Source organism: Myxine glutinosa, chromosome 1 (genome assembly GCF_964187855.1).
Source record: "Myxine glutinosa chromosome 1, kmMyxGlut1.1, whole genome shotgun sequence".
Taxonomy (NCBI): Eukaryota; Metazoa; Chordata; class Myxini; order Myxiniformes; family Myxinidae; genus Myxine; species Myxine glutinosa.
In genome coordinates, this window is record NC_136261.1 from 441,555,499 (window position 1) to 441,578,695 (window position 23,197).

The window sequence follows — 23,197 nt, forward strand, 5'->3', positions numbered from 1 at the left end:
AAAAGGTGCCTGAGATATTGGCCAAATGAGAAAGAAAATAAATAAATGATTAATAATGAAAATAAATAAATAATAATCATAAAAAAATGAAATTATTAATCAATTTGGTCAGAGAACACATAAACTACCACTATTTCATCAGAATCTGTAACTTTAAAAAATAAATTTTTTTTGTCATAAATCGAATAATTAAATAATTAATCGATTAATTGATTAATTAATAAATCAAAAATATCCTTTGCAGGCAAATCACCTGGTCATTGGCATGTCCAAATATCAGCTTCCTAACTCAAAAGGTGCCTGAGTTAATGGTCAGAAGAGAAAGGAAATTTGATTAATTAAATAAGTACTTAATTAATCGCTAATAATTAAATAACTCCTCAATTTATTTATTAATCCAAAAAAAAAATACCGTTTTTGACAAAGGACTTGCTCACTATTGTGCCGAAATTTCAGCTTCCTAGCTCAAAGTATGGCTGAGATATCGTCCGGACAAACAAGAAAACAAGAAAACAAACAAACAAACAAACAAGTACACATACATTCAAAGTACACCGCCCCATGCCAAATAATTAAATATGCTGCAGCGCGGCATTGCCGGGGCGCCTCCGGCGCCCGGCAATACCGCAGTGCAGCTCATTGAGGCTGCATTGGGAGGGAGAGGTGTACACTAATTGATTGATTAATTGTATAATTAAAATCAATAAAAGATTATCACAAAATATTTTCATAATCAATTGGCTAATCGCATAACTAAACCAGTAGTGCTTCATCCGAAGATGTATCTTTTAGAAATTTAATTAAATAAGTCATTTATAAAAAATTAAATAATTAATTGATTACTCAATAAATAATTAATCGATTAATCAATAAATACTTAATAGATGAAATGATTAATCAATAAATCAAAAATATCCTTGGTAGCCACATCACTTGGTCACTCATGTCCAAATATTAGCTTCCCAGCTCAAAAGGTGCCTGAGATATTGGCCAAATGAGAAAGAAAATAAATAAATGATTAATAATGAAAATAAATAAATAATAATCATAAAAAAATTAAATTATTAATCAATTTGGTCAGAGAACACATAAACTACCACTATTTCATCAGAATCTGAAACTTAAAAAAAAAAATTTTTTTTTGTCATTAATCGAATAATTAAAGAATTAATCGATTAATTGATTAATTAATAAATCAAAAATATCCTTTGCAGCCAAATCACCTGGTCATTGGCATGTCCAAATATCAGCTTCCTAACTCAAAAGGTGCCTGAGTTAATAATGGTCAGAAGAGAAATGAAATTTAATTAATTAAATAAGTACTTAATTAAACGCTAATAATTAAATAACTCCTCAATTAATTGATTATTCAAAAAACAAAAAATACTGTATTTGACAAAGGACTTGCTCACTACTGTGCCGAAATTTCAGCTTCCTAGCTCAAAGGATGGCTGAGATATCGCCCGGACAACCAAGAAAACAAGAAAGCAAGAAAGCAAGAAACCAGAGTGAAAACTGAGTACTCTCTTTCAGCGTGCGTCACTGCCGAGCCCCCTTTGGTGCCCGGCAATGACGATTTGCAATGCCTGGAGATGGCATAGGAAAGGAGCGGTGTACAACAAGTACACATACATTCAAAGTACACCGCCCCATGCCAAATAATTAAATATGCTGCAACGCGGCATTGCCGGAGCGCCTCCGGTGCCCGGCAATACCGCAGTGCAGCTCATTGAGGCTGCATTGGGAGGGAGAGGTGTACACTAATTGATTGATTAATTGTATAATTAAAATCAATGAAAGATTATCACAAAATATTTTCATAATCAATTGGCTAATCACATAACTAAACCACTAGTGCTTCATCCGAAGATGTATCTTTTAGAAATTTAATTAAATAAGTCATTTATAAAAAATTAAAAAATTAATTGATTACTCAAAAAATAATTAATCGATTAATCAATAAATAATTAATAGATGAAATGATTAATCAATAAATCAAAAATATCCTTGATAGCCACATCACTTGGTCACTCATGTCCAAATATTAGCTTCCCAGCTCAAAAGGTGCCTGAGATATTGGCCAAATGAGAAAGAAAATAAATAAATGATTAATAATGAAAATAAATAAATAATAATCATAAAAAAATTAAATTATTAATCAATTTGGTCAGAGAACACATAAACTACCACTATTTCATCAGAATCTGTAACTTAAAAAAAAAAAAAATTTTTGGTCATTAATCGAATAATTAAATAATTAATCGATTAATTGATTAATTAATAAATCAAAAATATCATTTGCAGCCAAATCACCTGGTCATTGGCATGTCCAAATATCAGCTTCCTAACTCAAAAGGTGCCTGAGTTAATGGTCAGAAGAGAAAGGAAATTTAATTAATTAAATAAGTACTTAATTAATCGCTAATAATTAAATAACTCCTCAATTTATTGATTAATCAAAAAACAAAAAATACCGTTTTTGAAAAAGGACTTGCTCAGTATTGTGCCGAAATTTCAGCTTCCCAGCTCAAAGGATGGCTGAGATATCGCCCGGACAAACAAACAAGAAAGAAACCAGAGTGAAAACTGAGTACTCTCTTTCAGCGTGCGTCACTGCCGAGCCCCCTTTGGTGCCCGGCAATGACGATTTGCAATGCCTGGAGATGGCATAGGAAAGGAGCGGTGTACAACAAGAAAGAAACCAGAGTGAAAACTGAGTACTCTCTTTCAGCGTGCGTCACTGCCGAGCCCCCTTCGGTGCCCGGCAATGACGATTTTCAATGCCTGGAGATGGCATAGGAAAGGAGCGGTGTACAATGACAGGAACAAACAACTGTACCCTTGTATCTTCAAAGTCTAACTCGATCTAATTTATGCAAATCATGGACTGTACTGTACCCTAAAATTGTAGATGGAAAAGATGGCAAACATTTCTTTATCTGGTAATAACTAATAAGTGTACATGTATGCAATCTTGACTGGCATACATGTAATCATTTGAACTTGGCGTACTGTAATTTATGTATGAAGAGATGTGCAAATTAGATCAATGTCATAATCAAATCGAGATTGTTATTGTTTACAAAATGTAAGAGACACCTGACAATTGATAATCCTGAAAGTCAATTTTTCAGCATGAAGTCCAATTTTCTTCCTTTTTCTTTCAGTTAGTTTTGTTTTGCATAGCATGCCAGACAGAAGTGAACAGTATGTTCTTTGCAACATGCCTCACCACAAACCTGGCACTGGCTTGGATTCTTTGGCATGGCCTTTTTCCTCAGTTTATGTCCTTCTCCATGTGACTGATCTAAGCAGGCCCTGCAACGACGACGGGAATCGCCATGATGGTCCAACAGATCTCCCCCTGGCTCTCGATGTTGCACGCCGGCTGCCTCTGTTCCTAGTGCTCTCTTCATCTTTTGGGCAATGGGTGTCGATAATCCCCGAAGAGGACGCGCCTGTATGAAAGGGGTAGTCAGTTGCTCGGCTAACGTCAGTCCAAAGTCGAACGAATCGAGCTCTCATGGTTTCTCTCCTTTGTTGAGAGCATAGATCGTCAGTGCGTTGACTCGGCAGGTATCGAGGAGGTATGCCAAGGCCACAATTGTCCACCGGTTGGATTTCGGCTTGCAGGTGAAACTCATTGCCCATTGATCAATGACGTCCGTCCCCCCCTTTGTGTAGTCGTACAGTTTGTATGCAGCCGGCTTCTGTTTCCCATCGTCTTTTGTGACTCCGAGGATGGGTTTCATGGATGTGACCAACAGTACATTCTTTGTCCCTGATGACTTGGTGTTTACCACGTATGAGTGGAGGCTCACGTTCTTGTTTTCCCTGAACCAAGCAACTTTGTAGGAATGCTCCTCTCATCCATCAGTCGTCTTCATTTCTTGGGGTAACCCCTTTCTGTTTGTTTGTATTGTGCCTGTGACTGTTATTCCTTTTTCGAATACCATTCTGTGAGTGGGAGTGACGTGTACAGCCGATCAATGGTGAGATTGCGGCCTCGCAACTGTCGGTGCTCCTCCATTTGATTTTATGAGGTTCTTGACTACCTCTTCAGTTCCTGTCACATAGTGGTGGGTAGGGTGGTCACCGGTTGGCTTCCCTGCATATGGTCGACTGAAGAACGTGAAAGGATGTCTTGCATCGTTCAGCGAGTGAAACAGTTGGCCATACTTTGCCGGCTTGCTCCTGTTGTATTGCCTGAACGAAATTCCGGATCGCATTGGATACAAGGTTTCATCAATCGTGATGAAATCACTGGGTATCAGGGCCTCTGCACAATTCCTGTTCAGCAAGTCGTGGAGCTCGCGAAACGCTGCGAAACGATCGTTTCTCCATCGCTCTGGTCTTGTGTCCTTATCATCGAATGACAATTTGGTAAGCAGAAACTTGAATCGGTTCTTGCTCATTGTAGCGCCGAAAACCGGATGACCAACTCGATCGCCAAAGAGCCATTTGACGTCTAGCAGATTCTGACCGAGCATTCCTCTGTAGTAGAGCATGCCCTCTATTTCCGTTGCCGATGCTTCACGAAGGTACGAATTCTTGTCCGAGTTGCGTACTTCTGGGGTCAAATTGGAAAGGTACTTGTTGATCTTTTTGTTTGTGTTGGTCAAAACAACAGCAAGCATGTCGTCAGAGAAGAAGCACCCCCAGGCTTTCACAGGAGTATCTGCATGTCTTGCATTCCGATTGACACCAGGAATTCCTGCCAAGACATTGGCAATATTCTGTCGTCCTCTTGCTTGTTGCTGGGCTGTTTCCCAATGTATGCTTTTCCCTGGGTCATTTCGTTTCGGTTTCTCGACTACAACTGTGTATTCTTCTGGAGGATGAGGTAAAGTCCATGGATCATAGTTCTCAGGATCTAACGAGGTGTCGACGCTGTTCACTGCTTTGAGAGCTCTCTTTGGTTGAAAGGGATTCACCTCCTCCACTTCAGGATCTTCGGCAGGGGGTTCATCTGCATGTTCTAAGTATTCATCATCTGACTCCTCTGGAGAAAGGCGACCAACCAGCTCGTCGTAGTCATCGTCGTCACTTTCGAACTGTCGAAATTGCTGAAATAGTTGCATCTCCAGGTCAAGGTCATGCTCAGGTTCAGGCACAGGTTCTGGCTGAGGCGGAGGTGGAGGTTCAGGCTCAACATGTTTACGCTGAAATGACAAAGGATATAAACAATACTAATTAGAATAATGTTTGGTTTTATATGTTGACAATGTTTCACTATTTTCAAATGTTATGATTTTTATGAATAGTATATTTACATTCTAAATTATGCTCACTTTCTTATTTTCCTTTTTTTTTTACTTTGGATATAAAAATAAATAAATGAAATGAAATAGAATATAAAATATCAATTACTCAATTTACATGCCATAAGAAATGCATTATTGTCATCAAATAACACATCAAAAAATATCTGAATGAAGAATCAATATTATACAAGTGGCTCAAAGAAATACTGTAAGTGAAAATCTGTAACTCACCTTTGTTGTTCTTTTCCTGGGAACACCACTTGATGTTGAAGCCATGATTGGTGATAATCATCCAAATGATAAATTCTAAAGAATCCAAAATTGAGAAAGATGTGATGTCTCTTCAGCACTAGCTGAACAAGTAATGACTAGAACAGTTGAATCATTGTATGGACTAAATAGACAACATCCAAGTTCACTTGTTCACTTGATACAGTGTATAAATATTGAATGGGGATGCTGAAAGGAGAGTAGAAGCAGATTAGTAGGAACAAGAAGTGATGCTTATCAACAGTGTCAATTTACTCTTTTGTCTTTCTCAGAACAGGTTAGGAAGGGATTAGGAACAGATTAGGCAGGGATTAGTATCAGTAAATAAACCTGTTTATAAAATACTTGAGTAAGCAGAGACACAAGGTGTGAAAATGCAGTCCCATGGATCACAATGTACATGCAATTCGAAAATAGTCGTTTTTGCTATATTATTATGTTACTAATTTCCTTGTGCACTTCTTTGTTTTATTCTATCACTATGTATTTAATTTTTGTATATCTAGAATAATTCATTATAATCCACTATCAACAATATGAAAAATGTAAAATTATTTGTCCACTGACATTTTTTTAGATTGATAATTTTCTTGTTTCTCTCTTTGTTTCCCAATTCTTTTGTATTTCTTTGTTTTTAATTTCTTATGTATTTCTTTGTTTTTAAATCTTTTGTTTTTCATTGTTTTGTTATCTAGAATAGTTGATGATAGCCAAAAGGGATGTTATCCCTTTTGGGAAACATTCTTCTGACAAAGAATGTCATTTCCCTTCTGAAAAGGGAAAAAAAACATTCTTCTGACAACACTTCTTGTAAAACCCATACATTGTACACACAAAATCATTGGAAACCGCCATTTTCTTGTGACGTTGGTCACGAATATGTGCTATATCTCCGCAACCGTACCCCCGATTTTCGCAAATAGGGTCTTAAAATGTGCGCGAGATGTGAAAGAAAAAAGTCATGAAATTTCAGCGCGAGATCTTCATGTAGCGGCCATCTTGGATTTTAATGACTAGTCAACATCTAAAATGTTTATTGATGGCACCACTATGTCAGGCATATCTGAAACCCCCAAAATAGACACCAAAATCATCACTCTACTACATTTGTATTAAAATTTATACACGTTTTCTTGATTGACAAACTTCTGGTGGTGGCCATCTTGGATTTCGGTAAATAGGCAATGTCTAAAATATTTTTTAACAGCACCACTGTGTTCGGCATACCTGAAAACCCCATAATATACACCAAAATCATCAATCTACTATGTTCCTATCAAAACTTATAGGCATTTCTTGTTTGGCACTGGCCCCGTGGCGGCCATTTTGGAAAATGGCCATTTTCCAGCTTATGCTACAAATTCAGGAATTCCACCTAGTAGATTATTGAAGCTCGGGGTATCCCATTCTCCAAACAACTGTCAAAGTCTATGCCTTCTGAGATGTATACAGGTTTCTATGCCAGTGCCAGGACTATAAAGGGTGGAACCAGTCTTACATGTGTACCAACATCCCAAGAGTTCTGACTTGTCGAACTATCCGGCATGGATAAGATTTCTCTCCGTCCTCCAGGTATTTCAACCTCCTTGAGTACAATTTCCTTCTGATACTCCATGTCCCATTCCTTTAAGTCCCTTTGATACTCCATGTCCCGTTCCTTTAAGTCCCTTTGATACTCCATGTCCCGTTCCTTTAAGTCCCTTTGATACTCCATGTCCCGTTCCTTTAAGTTCCTTTGATGCTCCATGTCCAGTTCCTTTAAGTCCCTTTGATACTCCATGTCCAGTTCCTTGAAGTCCCTTTGATACTCCATGTCCCGTTCCTTTAAGTCCTTTTGATACTCCATGTCCCGTTCCTTTAAGTCCCTTTGATACTCCATGTCCCGTTCCTTTAAGTCCCTTTGATACTCCATGTCCCGTTCTTTTAAGTCTCTTTGATACTCCATGTCCCGTTCCTTTACGTCCCTTTGATACTCCATGTCCCGTTCCTTTAAGTCCCTTTGATACTCCATGTCCCGTTCCTTTAAGTCCCTTTGATACTCCATGTCCCGTTCCGTTAAGTCCCTTTGATACTCCATGTCCCGTTCCTTTAAGTCCCTTTGATACTCTATGTCCCGTTCCTTTAAGTCACTTTGATACTCCATGTCCCGTTCCTTTAAGTCCCTTTGATACTCCATGTCCCGTTCCTTTAAGTCCCTTTCAGCTTTCCTTTCCTCTTGTTCCTTTTCTGCTTTCCATTCCAACTCTTTAAATCGTTCCTGGCTCTGCAGTTGCATCTCCATTTTCCAGAGCTCCATATTTCCTTTTCCCTCTGGTACCCAATCCAATGCTACCTCTTCCCATTTTCTCATTCCCACGAAATATTCCACCACCAACGTCTGAATCTCTGCCTTCTTCATATTAATTCGGACCTCCAAGTTACAGTATTTGACCAAAGTCCTAAGTTCCAAGTTCCAATCTTTTTAACGCCTGGAACTGTGCCTCGTTAGGGGACGTCACAAAATTTTCCACGTCACCTGTCTCCTCCTCTCCCTGCTGATCACCTCCTCTCTCATCTTCCGGTTTCTTTGCCGCGTTTTTTTCTTTTTCCTTCACAAACTTTAATTTTTACCTTTTACAAAAGTCATCTCCATTTCACACAGAAATCTTAACAACAATATTACCTGAAACTAAAAATCCTAACAGTATATAATAAGAACAAGGGCGGAAGTGACGAATCCGAAACATGTGTCATGTCACATGTGGAAATTGTGAAAAAGTGAAATCATCACATGTGTCCAACACATGTGACAAAAATGCAGAAACGAACTCTGGGACCATCAGGTGTAGATCCACCTTGGGTCATCCAGTACTAAATACATAGACCATAGAAATCAGTGCTTCGTTTGTGTGAAGGAACGAGATCACACAGGTGAACATCAACTACTACCTGTGAGTACGAAGGATAATCGACAAAATGTGATATGGGAGAAAGAAAAGGTACTCAGTGATGATGATATGGTACACCGTATCCAAGTATATGGTAACAATTGTGGTGACATGATTGATAATGAGTTCAGGTACCACAAGTCCTGTGTGTGTACAAATATGACAAAGTCTAACCTGCAGATGAAACACACTTGTGATCCAGTACATGATGATACTCTGCAGTAGTTCATCTCTTACAAAGATGGTAACTTATCTGAAGATCCGAACACAATCATCTTTCTGAGTTCACTTCACCACAAATACAGGTGCTGGTTGTCCGTACCTCGCATAGTGAATACCACTTTATACAGGTGCTCCATTCTCAAAAAGGAATGAAGAATACTCCGCAGACCGTGGATCAAAGGTCATGATAGTCCTACAAAAAGGTAAATCTTCTATCATTTGTTCATCAGATATGTCAACAGGTTATCTTCTATCAAAGGTTACCTGCCTGAAGAAACGTGCAGAGGAAAGCGGTGACGAATCCACAACCACAGGTGCTAAGCCTGAAAAGAACGTTATCTTCCACCATTCTGCGAAATCATTCCGGAATGATGTGAAGGACACCTGTGAGAAACGGAGTAGAAGAAGAACCCAGAAGATGATCCATCGCTGTTTATTCATCGCTGTAATTCTGCACCTGTATGTGTACCTGTGTCCCTCTACATCTACAATCACGTGACCTGGATGGTGAATGATGCAACTCCAGAGATGAATGAGTCAGACTTAAAATTGGAACTGAGTGAGAGAAATCGGGAAAAAGTGCTGAATATGGATCAAGGTATTTGTGCACCTGTAGAAGGTATCCCCACGAGCATTTCACACCTTAAAACAAACCAGGAGTAAAGAAAGAGTTTAAATATTGAACCGCTTTATCAATATCATCAGGTATCAAAGAGCCAGAGATGTATCGCTTCCATGTCACGGACTAGTGAGGAGACCAGGAACAAGGTGAGCTCTTGATTCCCACAAACCTTACAGGTGGAAAATTCACTCAAAGTGCCATTGATAACCTGGACTTCCATGAACACACACTGGAAGGTACAACAACGCGTGGCACCGCCCACAACATCCACCAACATTCAGGTAACGATGATGAGGTATTGAAAGCTGTTACATCAGGACCATGAACCAAAACACCTGGTGAGCTCCATGGGCAGGAATTCAGCACTTCCAGACTAAGGTGAGTGGTCTAACCTTGAGAGATCGACAGCAACGTCGTTCCTTGTGCGGCCGGAAACTTGTACAAGAACCAAGAACGACCAATGTGTCTTGTGTCCATCAAAATGGTCCTCGTACTAAAAAGGTGTGTGGAAGGTGAAAGAGCTGGCAGGTGGGAACAGCACCTTGAGGAATAAACATGCTGCCACACCTGATATCTACTGGACACAGTAAACACGTGGCAGGTATCCCACAATACCTGATGGTGATGAAGAAGCATCCACCACCAGATATAGGTGCAGAATTCCAACAGGTACATTTCACTGTGAGTGAAACTAGCGGTAAGTTCAATGGTGTTTGAACTGACGAGGCTTCAGAACAGAACCCGGTATGGTGTTTCATCATGGATTCTTCTTCTTCTTTTGAATGCGGCACAAGGTGTCGGGGTCGCGTCATTGACTGAGTGCAGGGACCTGTGCAGGTTACGGTGGAATTGTTCTGTAATTTGTTCAGGATGCCGGCGATAGCTCACTTGCTCATCACGAAGGATACTTTGGGATCTTTAACGTTCACCAACTAATGTCGGGAGACGGGATTCCCGTTTCACGTTCATCCGAGGGACAGTACGCGCATTGGTGGATTATCCCACCTGTGAAACACCGGGATGAGCCCCAACCGCACATTGATGGATCATCCTACCTGTGAAACCCCAGGATGAGCCCCTGCCGCACATTGATGGATCATCCTACCTGTGAAACCCCAGGATGAGCCCCTACCGCACATTGATGGATCATCCTACCTGTGAAACACCGGGATGAGCCCCTACCGCACACTGATGGATCATCCTACCTGTGAAACACCGGGATGAGCCCCCTACCGCACATTGATCGATCATCCTACCTGTGAAACACCATGATGAGCCCCTACCACGCATTGATGGATCATCCTACCTGTGAAACACCGGGATGAGCCCCCTACCGCACATTGATCGATCATCCTACCTGTGAAACACCATGATGAGCCCCTACCACGCATTGATGGATCATCCTACCTGTGAAACACCTGGATGAGCCCCCTACCGCACATTGATGGATCATCCTACCTGTGAAACACCATGATGAGCTCCAATCGCGCATTGATGGATCATCCTACCTGTGAAACACCGGGATGAGCCCCCGACCGCGCATTGATGGATCATCCTACCTGTGAAACACCGTGATGAGCCCATATCGTGCATTGATGGATCATCCTACCTGTGAAACACCGGGATGAGCCCCCTACCATGCATTGATGGATCATCCTACCTGTGAAACACCATGATGAGCCCCCGACCGCACATTGATGGATCATCCTACCTGTGAAACACCGTGATGAGCCCCCATACCGCACGTCGATGGATCATCCTACCTGTGAAACACCGTGATGAGCCCCCTACCACGCATTTATGGATCATCCTACCTGTGAAACACCATGATGAGCCCCATACCGCACGTTGATGGATCATCCTACCTGTGAAACACCGTGATGAGCCCCCTGCCGCGCATTGATGGATCATCCTACCTGTGAAACAACCTTGTTTTCAATTCCACTGCACATTGTTCCCTATTGTGACATCACAAAGCACGTTTCGTACATGTTGTATCGCAGGTTTTTCACTCACGATACAAACGTAATACCTGGGAAGATTCGTCATTCAGGTTGTAATATCAACATTCAATGGCGTCGACGTGTAAAATTAAAAAGAGAAGTGAATTGGTGAATGTTAACATGAAGGTGTTTACCTGTTCTTTGTTTCAATATCCAGGTATAGCTAGATCTAAGTCCCCACTACCAAAAATTGTAGGGTCGAGTTTCCCCCAATTGGAGAAATTCGAGAGTGAACCCCAACCTGTCCCTCCCGGAGTGCAATGTCGCCCTGAGGGTAGCACCTGTATGATCACGGTTTACCTCCCGCCAGGTGAATATGAATTGTTAATCACAGTACATGATGCGACGCCTTCTCTGGAATTTGCATTCACGTGATGACGCTAAATTAACTTCGTGACGTCAATACACTGGTGATGAAATGGTGATTTTATCTCTGTGTTTTGATTGGATGGAAGAGATTTCCACAAAGATAAAGATTAAAACCTCCGTGAGAAACAATGAGAACCTGACGTTTCAGGTCAGGTATGAACCCTTCATCGGATCAAAAGAGAGAGTAACACCCAAAAGGTCACCTGGCCATGTTTCCAACGGTGTGATTCGCGATACCTGATGAACGTTCTGTTAATTCCATCCAGGGCTCCACATTCCACCTGTGATCCAATCCAAACCCACCGTCACCTTCACGATTAACGCCGGTGCTCTATTCCAGGTAAACACAAAGGGTTTCATCTACCTGGACGGACTTTCTTCACTCAAACATCCCATTCAATGACGCTTTGAAGAAGAAGAATCTATTGCATCTGAGGAGAGTGAAGAGTTCGGGTTAAAGTTCATTTCACATCAAATAAGATAAACAATGAACTTATTAAATTATATAAACTTTATTATAATATAAACATTAATCTCTAATCACATCGTCATGAACAGGTAAATCACATTGTCATGAACAGGTAAATCACATCGTCATGAACAGGTAAATCACATCGTCATGAACAGGTAAATCACATCGTCATGAACAGGTAAATCACATCGTCATGAACAGGTAAATGATTTGATTGATTTGACCCAAAATAACCGGATCAGTTTGTGATGAAAGTTTATTTCACGAAATGTACAAAATGAACGGAACCACCATAAACACCCCAAATCCCAATAGCGGGTCTAACGGGGTCCGTGAATTTCCCCCTGAACACGTGCAGGACCCGCGAGTCCACAAAACACGTCAACTCTCCCGCCTCGCAATCCAAGAAGAACCCAAACCGTTCATGATCCCCCGGGACGGAAAGGGAGGTTCGTTGTTTGTTGTGATGTGCGAAGAATTCGTTGTTACGTTTCTCTAAACACCAAGACTCGGGATTCCTTCCCAACCAGCTCTCTGCCCCTTTTCTCCCCATGGAGTTTAAACAGATCCCGATTCCCCACCAACGACTCGGCCTCACATCGACCTCCCAGTAATGACGACCTGAGGAGAAACAATCACAGGTAACAACTTGTGCATAATAATCAAACCGATCAGGATGTTCCGGGTACTGATTCTCGGTCCCGGTTAGAGTCGCCGTCCTGAGATCCCCGGAGATCTTGATCCATCGACGTGCAGAGTTTGGGTCCAGACTCGGGCTCCGTCCATCTGCGGACACGACACGGGGTCACGGACATTGTTAGACAAACGGACAAAAACACAAACACATTAATCTCTATCACAAAAAATCTTTTATTACAACAATTGTTTTGTTTATTCACTTCACGATTTAACAACTTTATTTGTTTATTCACTTCACGATTTAACAACTTTATTTGTTTATTCACTTCACGATTTAACAACTTTATTTGTTTATTCACTTCACGATTTAACAACTTTATTTGTTTATTCACTTTTCGATTTAACAACTTTATTTATTTCGCAATGAACAACTTACATTATTTATTTATTTATTTCACCGAGAAAAACTTCGAGGGGAGTGGATCGGGAGGGGAGAAGACGAGGGAGGAGATCTGTGAGGGAGGAGATCTGTGAGGGAGATCTGTGAGTGAGGCGAGAGGATGAGGAGGGGACAGAGGTTGAGGGGCGGCAGAGGTTGAGGGGAGAGGGGCCAGAGGTTGAGGGGAGAGGGGTCAGAGGTTGAGGGGAGAGGGGTCAGAGGTTGAAGAGGCAGGAGGGGAGGGGAAATGAAAATCTTGCAGGTGTGACACTGTTTAACAGGTCGACACACACATTGATGAGTCACTCTGCACCTGTGAAACACCGGGATGACAGTTTATAGCTCGGTCGGGATTCAAACCCAGGTTAGACACCTCAGAGCGAGTGTGGGTTCCTCTCAGACATCGTGCTTGTCCTGTTACTTTCATCCTCCATTTGCTTTCCCATTCCGGAGATGTCTCCATGAAGCGGGCCACCGTATCACCATGGAAACCAAGTGGTTTTAGCACTCGACGTTGATTGTTTTACACGTGTATTTATCTCACCTGGAACGAAGTTCAGGTGAGCTTATGCGATGACGCGTCGTCCGTCCGTCTGTAAACACTTGAAACTTCTTCTCCGAAACCGCTGATGGGATTGCGACCAAATTTGGCACAAATGATATTTGTTTTGTTGTGACTAAAGTTTGTTCAAGGCACTAAAAAAACTCGCCGTCTAAGGGGGTTTACCGGGGGTCAAGTGGATCCAGGTTTAACCCCCAAAATAGGAATTTGCTTTTTCTCAAACTACACAAACGATTTCGATGAAACTTCACCACAACCTTCATCCCCCATGATGTACCTGAGTTTATTCAGGGCAATAAAAAAAATCTGCTCCTTTGGGGATCTACGGGGTGGGGGTGTGAGGTGTTGCCCCGGGGTGGGAGGTGTTGCCCCGGGGTGGGAGGGGTTACCCAGGGTGGGAGGTGTTGCCCAGGGGTGGGAGGGGTTGCCCCGGGGTGGGAGGGGTTGCCCCGGGGTGGGATGTGTTGCCCCGGGGTGGGAGGGGTTGCCCCAGTGTGGGAGGGGTTTCCCCGCGGTGGGAGGTGTTGCCCCGGGGTGGGAGGTGTTGCCCCGGGATGGGAGGTGTTGCGCCGGGGTGGGAGGGGTTGCCCCGGGGTGGGGGGTATTGCCCCGGGGTGGGAGGGGTTGCCCGGGGTGGGAGGTGTTGCCCCGGGGTGGGAGGTGTTGCCCCGGGATGGGAGGTTTTGCCCCGGGGTGGGAGGGGTTGCCCCGGGGTGGGGGGTATTGCTCCAGGGTGGGAGGGGTTGCCCCGGGGTGGGGGGTATTGCCCCGGGGTGGGAGGTGTTGCCCCAGGGTGGGAGGTGTTGCCCCGGGGTGGGAGGGGTTGCCCCGGGGTGGGATGTGTTGCCCCGGGGTGGGAGGGGTGCCTCGGGGTGGGAGGTGTTGCCCCGGGGTGGGAGGGGTTGCCTCGGGGTGGGATGAGTTGCCCCGGGGTGGGAGGGGTTGCCTCGGTGTGGGAGGGGTTGCCCCGGGATGGGAGGGGTTGCCTCGGGGTGGGAGGGGTTGCCCCGGGGTGGGAGGGGTTGCCCCGGGGTGGGAGGGGTTGCCTCCGGGGTGGGAGGGGTTTCCCCGCGGTGGGAGGTGTTTCCCCGGGGTGGGAGGTGTTGCCCCGGGGTGGGAGGGGTTGCCTCGGTGTGGGACGAGTTGCCCCGGGGTGGGAGGGGTTGCCTCGGGGTGGGAGGGGTTGCCCCGGGGTGGGAGGTGTTGCCCCGGGGTGGGAGGGGTTACCCCGGGGTGGGAGGTGTTGCCCCGGGGTGGGAGGTGTTGCCCCGGGGTGGGATGTGTTGCCCCGGGGTGGGAGGGGTTACCCCGGGGTGGGAGGTGTTGCCCCGGGGTGGGAGGTGTTGCCCCGGGGTGGGATGTGTTGCCCCGGGTTGGGAGGGGTTGCCCCAGGGTGGGAGGGGTTTCCCCGCGGTGGGAGGTGTTGCCCCGGGGTGGGAGGTGTTGCCCCGGGATGGGAGGTGTTGCCCCGGGGTGGGAGGTGTTGCCCCGGGGTGGGATGTGTTGCCCCGGGGTGGGAGGGGTTGCCCCAGTGTGGGAGGGGTTTCCCCGCGGTGGGAGGTGTTGCCCCGGGGTGGGAGGTGTTGCCCCGGGATGGGAGGTGTTGCGCCGGGGTGGGAGGGGTTGCCCCGGGGTGGGGGGTATTGCCCCGGGGTGGGAGGGGTTGCCCCGGGGTGGGAGGTGTTGCCCCGGGGTGGGAGGTGTTGCCCCGGGATGGGAGGTTTTGCCCCGGGGTGGGAGGGGTTGCCCCGGGGTGGGGGGTATTGCTCCAGGGTGGGAGGGGTTGCCCCGGGGTGGGGGGTATTGCCCCGGGGTGGGAGGTGTTGCCCCAGGGTGGGAGGTGTTGCCCCGGGGTGGGAGGGGTTGCCCCGGGGTGGGATGTGTTGCCCCAGGGTGGGAGGGGTGCCTCGGGGTGGGAGGTGTTGCCCCGGGGTGGGAGGGGTTGCCTCGGGGTGGGATGAGTTGCCCCGGGGTGGGAGGGGTTGCCTCGGTGTGGGAGGGGTTGCCCCGGGATGGGAGGGGTTGCCTCGGGGTGGGAGGGGTTGCCCCGGGGTGGGAGGGGTTGCCCCGGGGTGGGAGGGGTTGCCCCGGGGTGGGAGGGGTTGCCCCGGGGTGGGAGGGGTTGCCCCGGGGTGGGATGGGTTTGCCCCCAAAATATGTATTTTTTTGTTTGTTTGTTTTATAGTCTTATGATGTTAGTATTATTCTACATGCTAACCTGTCTTCGAGCAACCATTGAAATTGGGTTAAAATACCTGTAGTCGGTGTATTATACTGTTTATTTGACCAGGTGAGCACCCCGATGTTTTATGTTGACGAGAATATAAGATCCATCGCTTCGCTGACGGAAATACCAATCTTTGCTGAGATGGTTCATCTATGGGGGAACAAAAAATGGTTTCCTGGAAGATCCTGCTCTCCGTGCAGGTATACCCAATGTCACGTGTTGGCATTTGCAGTTTCGACACGCGTGTCCATGGACCCACACAAAAAAATATTATTATTATTTATTTTTTTTGTATCACAAACATTCCCAGGAGGTACCCGAATCCACCGTAGTTTGATTCATTGAAATCCATTAATCCATTCTCAAGTTATAACATGTCAAACAGACACACAGACAGAGACACAGAGACACAAACAGACAGACAGACAGACATGACTCCTTTTATAATATAGATATAAGATAGATGTTTAGCAATCTACTGACAGCTGAGTTTCTCCATTCTGCTTGGAAGAATAAGATGAAGAAGAAGAGGAAGGGGAAGGGCCTGTGCTTTGTTTACGCCCTTTCTCCAGAAGAAGAAGAATGATCATGGCTGAGTTTCTCTGTCATGTTTTCCGAGTTTGAAGAAGAAGATTTATCAGAAGCAGATCGTTTCTCTGTAATGTTTTCCGAGTTTGAATAAGAAGTTTCTCGTTGAGTATGAAATGCAAAGCTCGAACCAACATGATGGAAATCCAACACGAGGTCGATGGACGTTATTTTTATACTGGAAGAGTCGACCTGTCGCTTCACTGATGGACCAATTAGTCATCATGTCTCTTTCTGCTAGAAGGGGAAGGAGGAGGGAAGAGGAGGAAGGGGAGAGGGAGGAGGAAGAGAATGGAGGGAAGGGGTGGGAGGAGGAGGGCAGGGGTAAGGGGTGGGAGGAGGAGGGCAGGGGGAAGGGGAGGGAGGAGAAAGGGGAAGAGGAAGAGGGGAGGGGAAGAGGAAAGAGGAGGGGAGAGGGGAGAGGGGAAGGGATGTACTGCATATATTATTTTTGGGGGGGGGGGGGAGCTTTTACAGGACTCTCGATTTGGGGGAGAAGGAAAGGAGAACAAATTTACCCGTGCAAACAGAGCTTTAACATCAGCGTTGCCCAAGTAAATAGAGAAATTGTAATAACCTCTGCCACCACACATTTACATCGTGTTTATGCCTTCCCACCAGACCCCACACTTCCTCTTGATGCCGAGGGCACATTGCCGATGTTAACCTCCCCCCCCCCCCCCCCCCATGATGCCGAGGGCACATTGCCGATATCACCTCCCCACCACCCTACCGCCCACACCCACAAGTGATGCCATGGCCACATTGCCAATGTTACCCTCTCCCCTTCATGAAGTTGTATTTGTACCCTGAGTCTGGAGATTGTAACTAAAAAGATGTGGCCGTGGATAAGGAACAATGGCGGACAGACAATGGTGTACATATACACTACTCACAATAAGTTAGGGATATCGGCAGGTTCATCGGTGTAGTTGGTTTTGTGTATTAATTATGTTGAAAAAAGTTATTGGTCCTAATTCGATGGTTATTAACGAGTGTGAAAAAACACAGCATTCTTGATTTCAATGCCCTAACCCCCATAAAAAAAAATAAACTCACTCCCACAATATCCCTCTCACTCCCACAATATCCCTCTCACTCCCACAATATCCCTCTCACTCCCACAATATCCCTCTCACTCCCACAATATCCCTCTCACTCCCACAATATCCCTAACTTATTGAGTAGTGTATGTAGATTTATCTACTTATGTGGAAGTGACGTCGTATCATGAAAGAAGATCACACAAAAAGGGGGGAAATAAAATAGCACAACAAAGGCGAGGCACCGGGGGGTGGGGGGGGAGAGGGATGGGGGGGGTTGAGGGGGGGGGCTGCTTCGTTCGTTGATATACGTACTTTTTAGCTCACCTGGAACAAAGTTCAGGTGAGCTTATGCGATGGCGCGGCGTCCGTCCGTCTGTCTGTAAACACTTGAAACTTCTTCTGCAAAACCGCTGTGGGATTTTGACCAAATTTGGCACAAATGATATTTGTTGTGTTGTGACTAAAGTTTGTTCACGGCAATGAAAAAAAACGGGGTTGCAGGGGGTCTGCGTGGAGCCATATTTCCCCCCAAAATAGGTATTTGCTTTTCCCCCTGAAACGACAAACACTATTTCGATGAAACTCCCCCACAACGTTCACCACACGTGATGTATAAATGTTTGTTCAAGGCATTACAAAAGGAGGTGTGTGGGAGTGGACCCCAAAATAGGTATGTTTTGTTTGTTTGAAGTCTATTGATTATGTCAGTATGAATCTCCCTGCTGTCCTGTCTTCTGGCAACCATTGTAATTGGTTTAAAATACCTTTAGTCAGTGCAGTATACTGGTTATTCTACCAGGTGAGCGCCAGGTGTATTGCCCATATTTTTACTCTTTAAAGGAAGGAACTAAATAAAATAGACTCAATCTGAGGAGGGAGCAGGGGTGTTCCACCCATTACCAAGCTGCTTGGAGAGTGCTCACCGAGCAGCTCAAGCACTCAAGCAAGCTTTATTACACAGAAACCGATCTGTTCTGACGCAGGGCATACTGGAATTGAGTGGACAAAATGGGGGGAATTAAGACCCCAAGCTGAGCGACCTGAACGCAGGCTGACCAAAGATAAGCCTGTAAGTGTAAATTATCTTAAAAACACACACACAAAGACACAGTTTTCCTTCATGTAATCCAATGGAGGTGGAGAGGTATGTATGCAAAGTTTGGGGGTGCTACGTTTCATGGTTTTGGAGTTATGGAGGAGACGGACACACACACACACACACACACACACACACACACACACACACACACACACACACACACACACACACACACACACACACACACACACCTTTTTATTATTATAGATATATTATGATTCCACAATGTTTGTTGATGTAAGATGTTTATGTGAGAGATTGGGAAATATGTTACAAGTTCCTTCAGGATTGTAAATTTTATCTGGGACGAACGAGCAATTTATACCGGATTATGTTTCAGAACGAACCACGATTTGTCAAGAAAGATCTTGTTCTGATTACATCGTTGGTGAGAAGGGGAGGACGAGAGAAAGAGGGGAATGGGGTAGTGGGGAAGAGAGAGAGAGAGAGGGGGGTGGGGTAGTGGGGAAGAGAGAGAGAGGGGATGGGGAAGTGAGGAAGAGAGAGAGGGAAGGGGATGGGGTAGTGGGGAAGAGAGAGAGAGGAGGGGTGGGGTAGTGGGGAAGAGAGAAAGAGGGGAATGGGGTAGTGGGGAAGAGAGAGAGAGGTGGGGTGGGGTAGTGGGGAAGAGAGAGAGAGGGGATGGGGAAGTGAGGAAGAGAAAGAGGGGAATGGGGTAGTGGGGAAGAGAGAGAGAGGGGGGGGTTGGGGTAGTGGGAAAGAGAGAGAGAGAGGGGATGGGGAAGTGAGGAAAAGAGAGAGGGGATGGGGTAGTGGGGGAGAGAGAGAGGTGGATGGGGCTGTGGGGGAGAAAGAGGAGGGAGAGAGAAGGGGATGGGGGAGATGAAGAGAGAGAGAGGGGGGGTGGGGTAGTGGGGAACAGAGAGAGAGGGGGGATGGGGAAGTGAGGAAGAGAAAGAGGGGAATGGGGTAGTGGGGAAGAGAGAGAGGGGGGTGGGGTAGTGGGAAAGAGAGAGAGAGAGAGGGGATGGGGAAGTGAGGAAGAGAGAGAGGGGGATGGGGCAGTGTGGAAGAGAGAGAGGTGGATGGGGCTGTGGGGGAGAAAGAGGAGGGAGAGAGAAGGGGATGGGGGAGATGAAGGGAGAGAGAGAGAGAGGGAAGGGGATGGGGGATGGGGGATGAGAGAGAGGAGGGAGGACAGGATGGGGATTAAGAAAGGCCTTTAATCAGCAAACACAAGTTTGGACTATGCCCTCTTCCTGGTTGGACATCGTTCAATTAAACAAACCTTGGGTTTTGTGACACTTGACAAGAGGGAAAATCGAGTTGGAAAATAAATAAGTGGAATTGAGTGAAGGAAAATATGAACAGAGAAATAAAACAGAAGAAAAAGGAAAGAATGAAAAGGAGAAAATATGGAATTTTAAATTATCTGTAAATGGAAGGAAGAAGAAGAACCCCCTCCTCATTTCCCTTCACTTACAAAGTCTTCTCAAGTTGTTCTGATCCAGCTCCACCTTCTCCGGATGCTCCACCGGTCCTTCTGTGGAAATGATTGAAGATTAACAAAAATTACAAGATGTGAAATTCTATTGTTTTTTTGTTAATGAAGATTTATTTTATCTTTTAACGAAAAATCTAAACACAACAAACATGGGGGAAGAGACATGGCACCTCCATTTTGTATTAAATAAATTATAATTTTCATCGATTCATGAAGGAAATTTCCCAACATTGTCCTTACACTTCCCTCTCATGTAGTAAAATGGAGTGATCGCTAATTCGTTTTCTACACAACACAGAATGAATCTTTCCTTCTTCACTGGAATTAAACATCACATGATTCCAGGAACAAGTGAATGATTCAAGAAACATGTGAATGATTCAAGAAACATGCGAATTATTCAAGGCACATGTGAATGATTCAATGTGCATGTAATTGATTCAAGGTACATGTGAATGATTCAAGGAACATGTGAATTATTCCAGGTACATGTCAATGATTGAAGCAACATGCGAATTATTCAATATGCATGTGAATGATTTTAGGAACATGTGAATGATTTATGTTGATGTGAGATCGTTCTTGGTGAAATTAATCTGTTGATCGCTCCGTGATAGGTCAGTGCACCTGTGAAAACATTATAGATTGAAAAATTCCCTTTACCAACTCAGTATTTTTAGCTCACCTGGACTTTAGTGCGGTGAGCTTATGCGATCGAGGATTGTCCATAGGTAAGTGAGGGAGTGAGGGAGTGAGGGAGGGAGGGATTGAGGGAGGGAGGGAGGGATTGAGTATGAAAACACTTCAGTCATTATCGCTTGAACCAAACACTAAGTTTGGACATGAGCTTCATATCTGATGCCGAATGAAGGTGAATTAATCACATTCAAATCTGCGCTCAATAAGGGGAACTACGGGGGGTTTGACCCCCAAAATAGGTATTTGATCTTCTCCGAAACTACACACACAATTTTGAAAAACTTGATCACAACCTTCATCACCCATGATGTACCAAAGTTTGTTCACAGCATTAAACATATCATAGTCTGAGAGGGTCCGTGGGGGGTTGAGCGACTGTTGCTCCTGATCCAGGTGAGCTTCAGGACCCGCGGTCCTATTTATTTTTTAAGTTTCCCTGGATTCACCCAATGGTTGATCGATCAAAATGGAAATGCCTGAATTATTTTGTCCAGCCTTTCATAATGTTCATTGATCAGTTGTTTTTATCATAACAATAAATAAATTATTTGAAGATGGAAGTGAGAACAACTCATTCACCTGACATGTTTCCACGTGACGCATCACTGTGTAATCAGTGTGTGTGTTTCATGTACAACACCTGGAAATATTGACCAAAGGTTTCTGCATCGTTTGTGATGTTCCGTGAACACTTCACTGAACAGAATTCATTTTAACAACTTTTACACAAGGATTCTCCACTTTTACAAACTTTTACAATTACAGTTCATGAGAAGAATAAAACAATGAATGAATGAATGATCAGTAACATCGACTTGGATGTTAAGTTTTGCACAAACATCAAGTTCATTTTCTGATTCCTCACAATCTCCTCATTCACCTGTAAAATGTTTGTTCTCGGTACAAAATAAGATTTCTCTCCCTCGCGGGCCGATCCGCCGACAATCCCGGATCACAACTTTGTGGATTTCATGTTATGAATTTTATAATTGATGAAAAATGATTTAAATTCTGTTAGTCTTGTATTTCTGGTCCATAATGTTTCTTTATCATAACAAAATTAACTAGAACGGCACCTGGTATAGCGCATACCTCCACCAGGCTGAACAGTTTATGTTTTGTATCCCCTGAAAGACCGGATCTGGATCCAGACCTGAACCAAAGTCGAATCGGCTTGTTATTGTCGCACCCAACCAACTCATTCACAACTTTTTGAAATATCGTGTGACGCAGGATATCGTTTTTGGCCCCAACTCTCCATGATGTGGAATCAGTTAAAAATTCTGTTCCGGATCTGGATTCGGATGTTCCCCAAATCGGATGAATTCGTCCTCGTCACACACCCAACCTATCCACCAAATTCCGTCCGATTCCATCCACAATTATTTGAGATATCCTGCTTACAGACAAACAAACAAGACAGAGACAGACACATAGACAAGGGTGAAAATACAACCTCCATCCACCTTCAGAGGCAGAGGGAATACGTGGAATGTAAGAAAGTTATTTCCTGGAAATTTATATTTCCGGAGTGGAACATATTTTAGTTCCTCATTCACGTCATCACCGATTTTTCCAATCACAATACTTTGATTTCCTGAATCCCTGCTGGAATTCCAACCCATAGGAAAGGATAACATTAAAACGACATTTTAGGTGGGACAAACAGCAAAAGCAAATCAAAATGGCCTCCAAATCAAGCTACAGACGGTGTATCCTCCATCATTCAAATTCATTACTTGAAAAACCTGAGAGTTCATAGATCATGATACTCCACGCAGTGTTCAAGTATTTACTTTGAGGCACTGCCTCCTTGGCCTTGCCCCAACCACAGTAAAGCACCACCAGCAGTGAGAAAAGCTCTCCAGCAAGAGATGGAGGAAACCACCCACCATTAGCAATGATCCAAGGATGGAGGTCGTTCTCCATGTAGTCGGTCTCCTGCATGAATAAATAGAGTCCATGTGTGCTGGTGCAGCTAAGTTTGCGTACAGCGTGACACCAAACAGGAAGAGGGCGACCACGCGGCCCGGCCCCAGTTGACACCTCCAATGAAACGGCTTGGTCATCACGTTCACCAGGCAGCCACGAAGTGCAGCCGGGCTCTCCATGCCCAATGCTTAACCGCCAATAACCACCATCCAGCTCCACGAATACCGCCAATAATCACCATCCAGCTTCACAAACACCAAGGGTGTGTTCAGTCACCTAGATTCTTGAAGAGCACTCACAAAGTGGTTTCAGCACTCAAGCAAGCACTCCATTCAAAACCATTGATAAGGAA

General features: G+C 44.7%; 1 protein-coding gene across 2 annotated transcripts in view; it reads right to left on the bottom strand.

The window, feature by feature from the left end:
* Positions 1 to 23,197, bottom strand: part of LOC137418230 (E3 ubiquitin/ISG15 ligase TRIM25-like) — a 1,962,167-nt gene that overhangs the window by 194,232 nt on the left and 1,744,738 nt on the right. Inside the window, exons 14-15 of one of the 2 annotated variants that reach the window (XR_013621985.1) lie at positions 20,194 to 20,253; positions 12,171 to 12,935 (exon numbers count right to left, since the gene is read on the bottom strand). The exons of the other annotated variant lie outside the window; for it this stretch is intronic. The gene's annotated coding sequence lies outside the window, so the exon portion shown is untranslated. Of the gene's footprint in view, positions 1 to 12,170; positions 12,936 to 20,193; positions 20,254 to 23,197 lie in introns of those variants that run through there. 2 annotated transcript variants of the gene reach the window in all.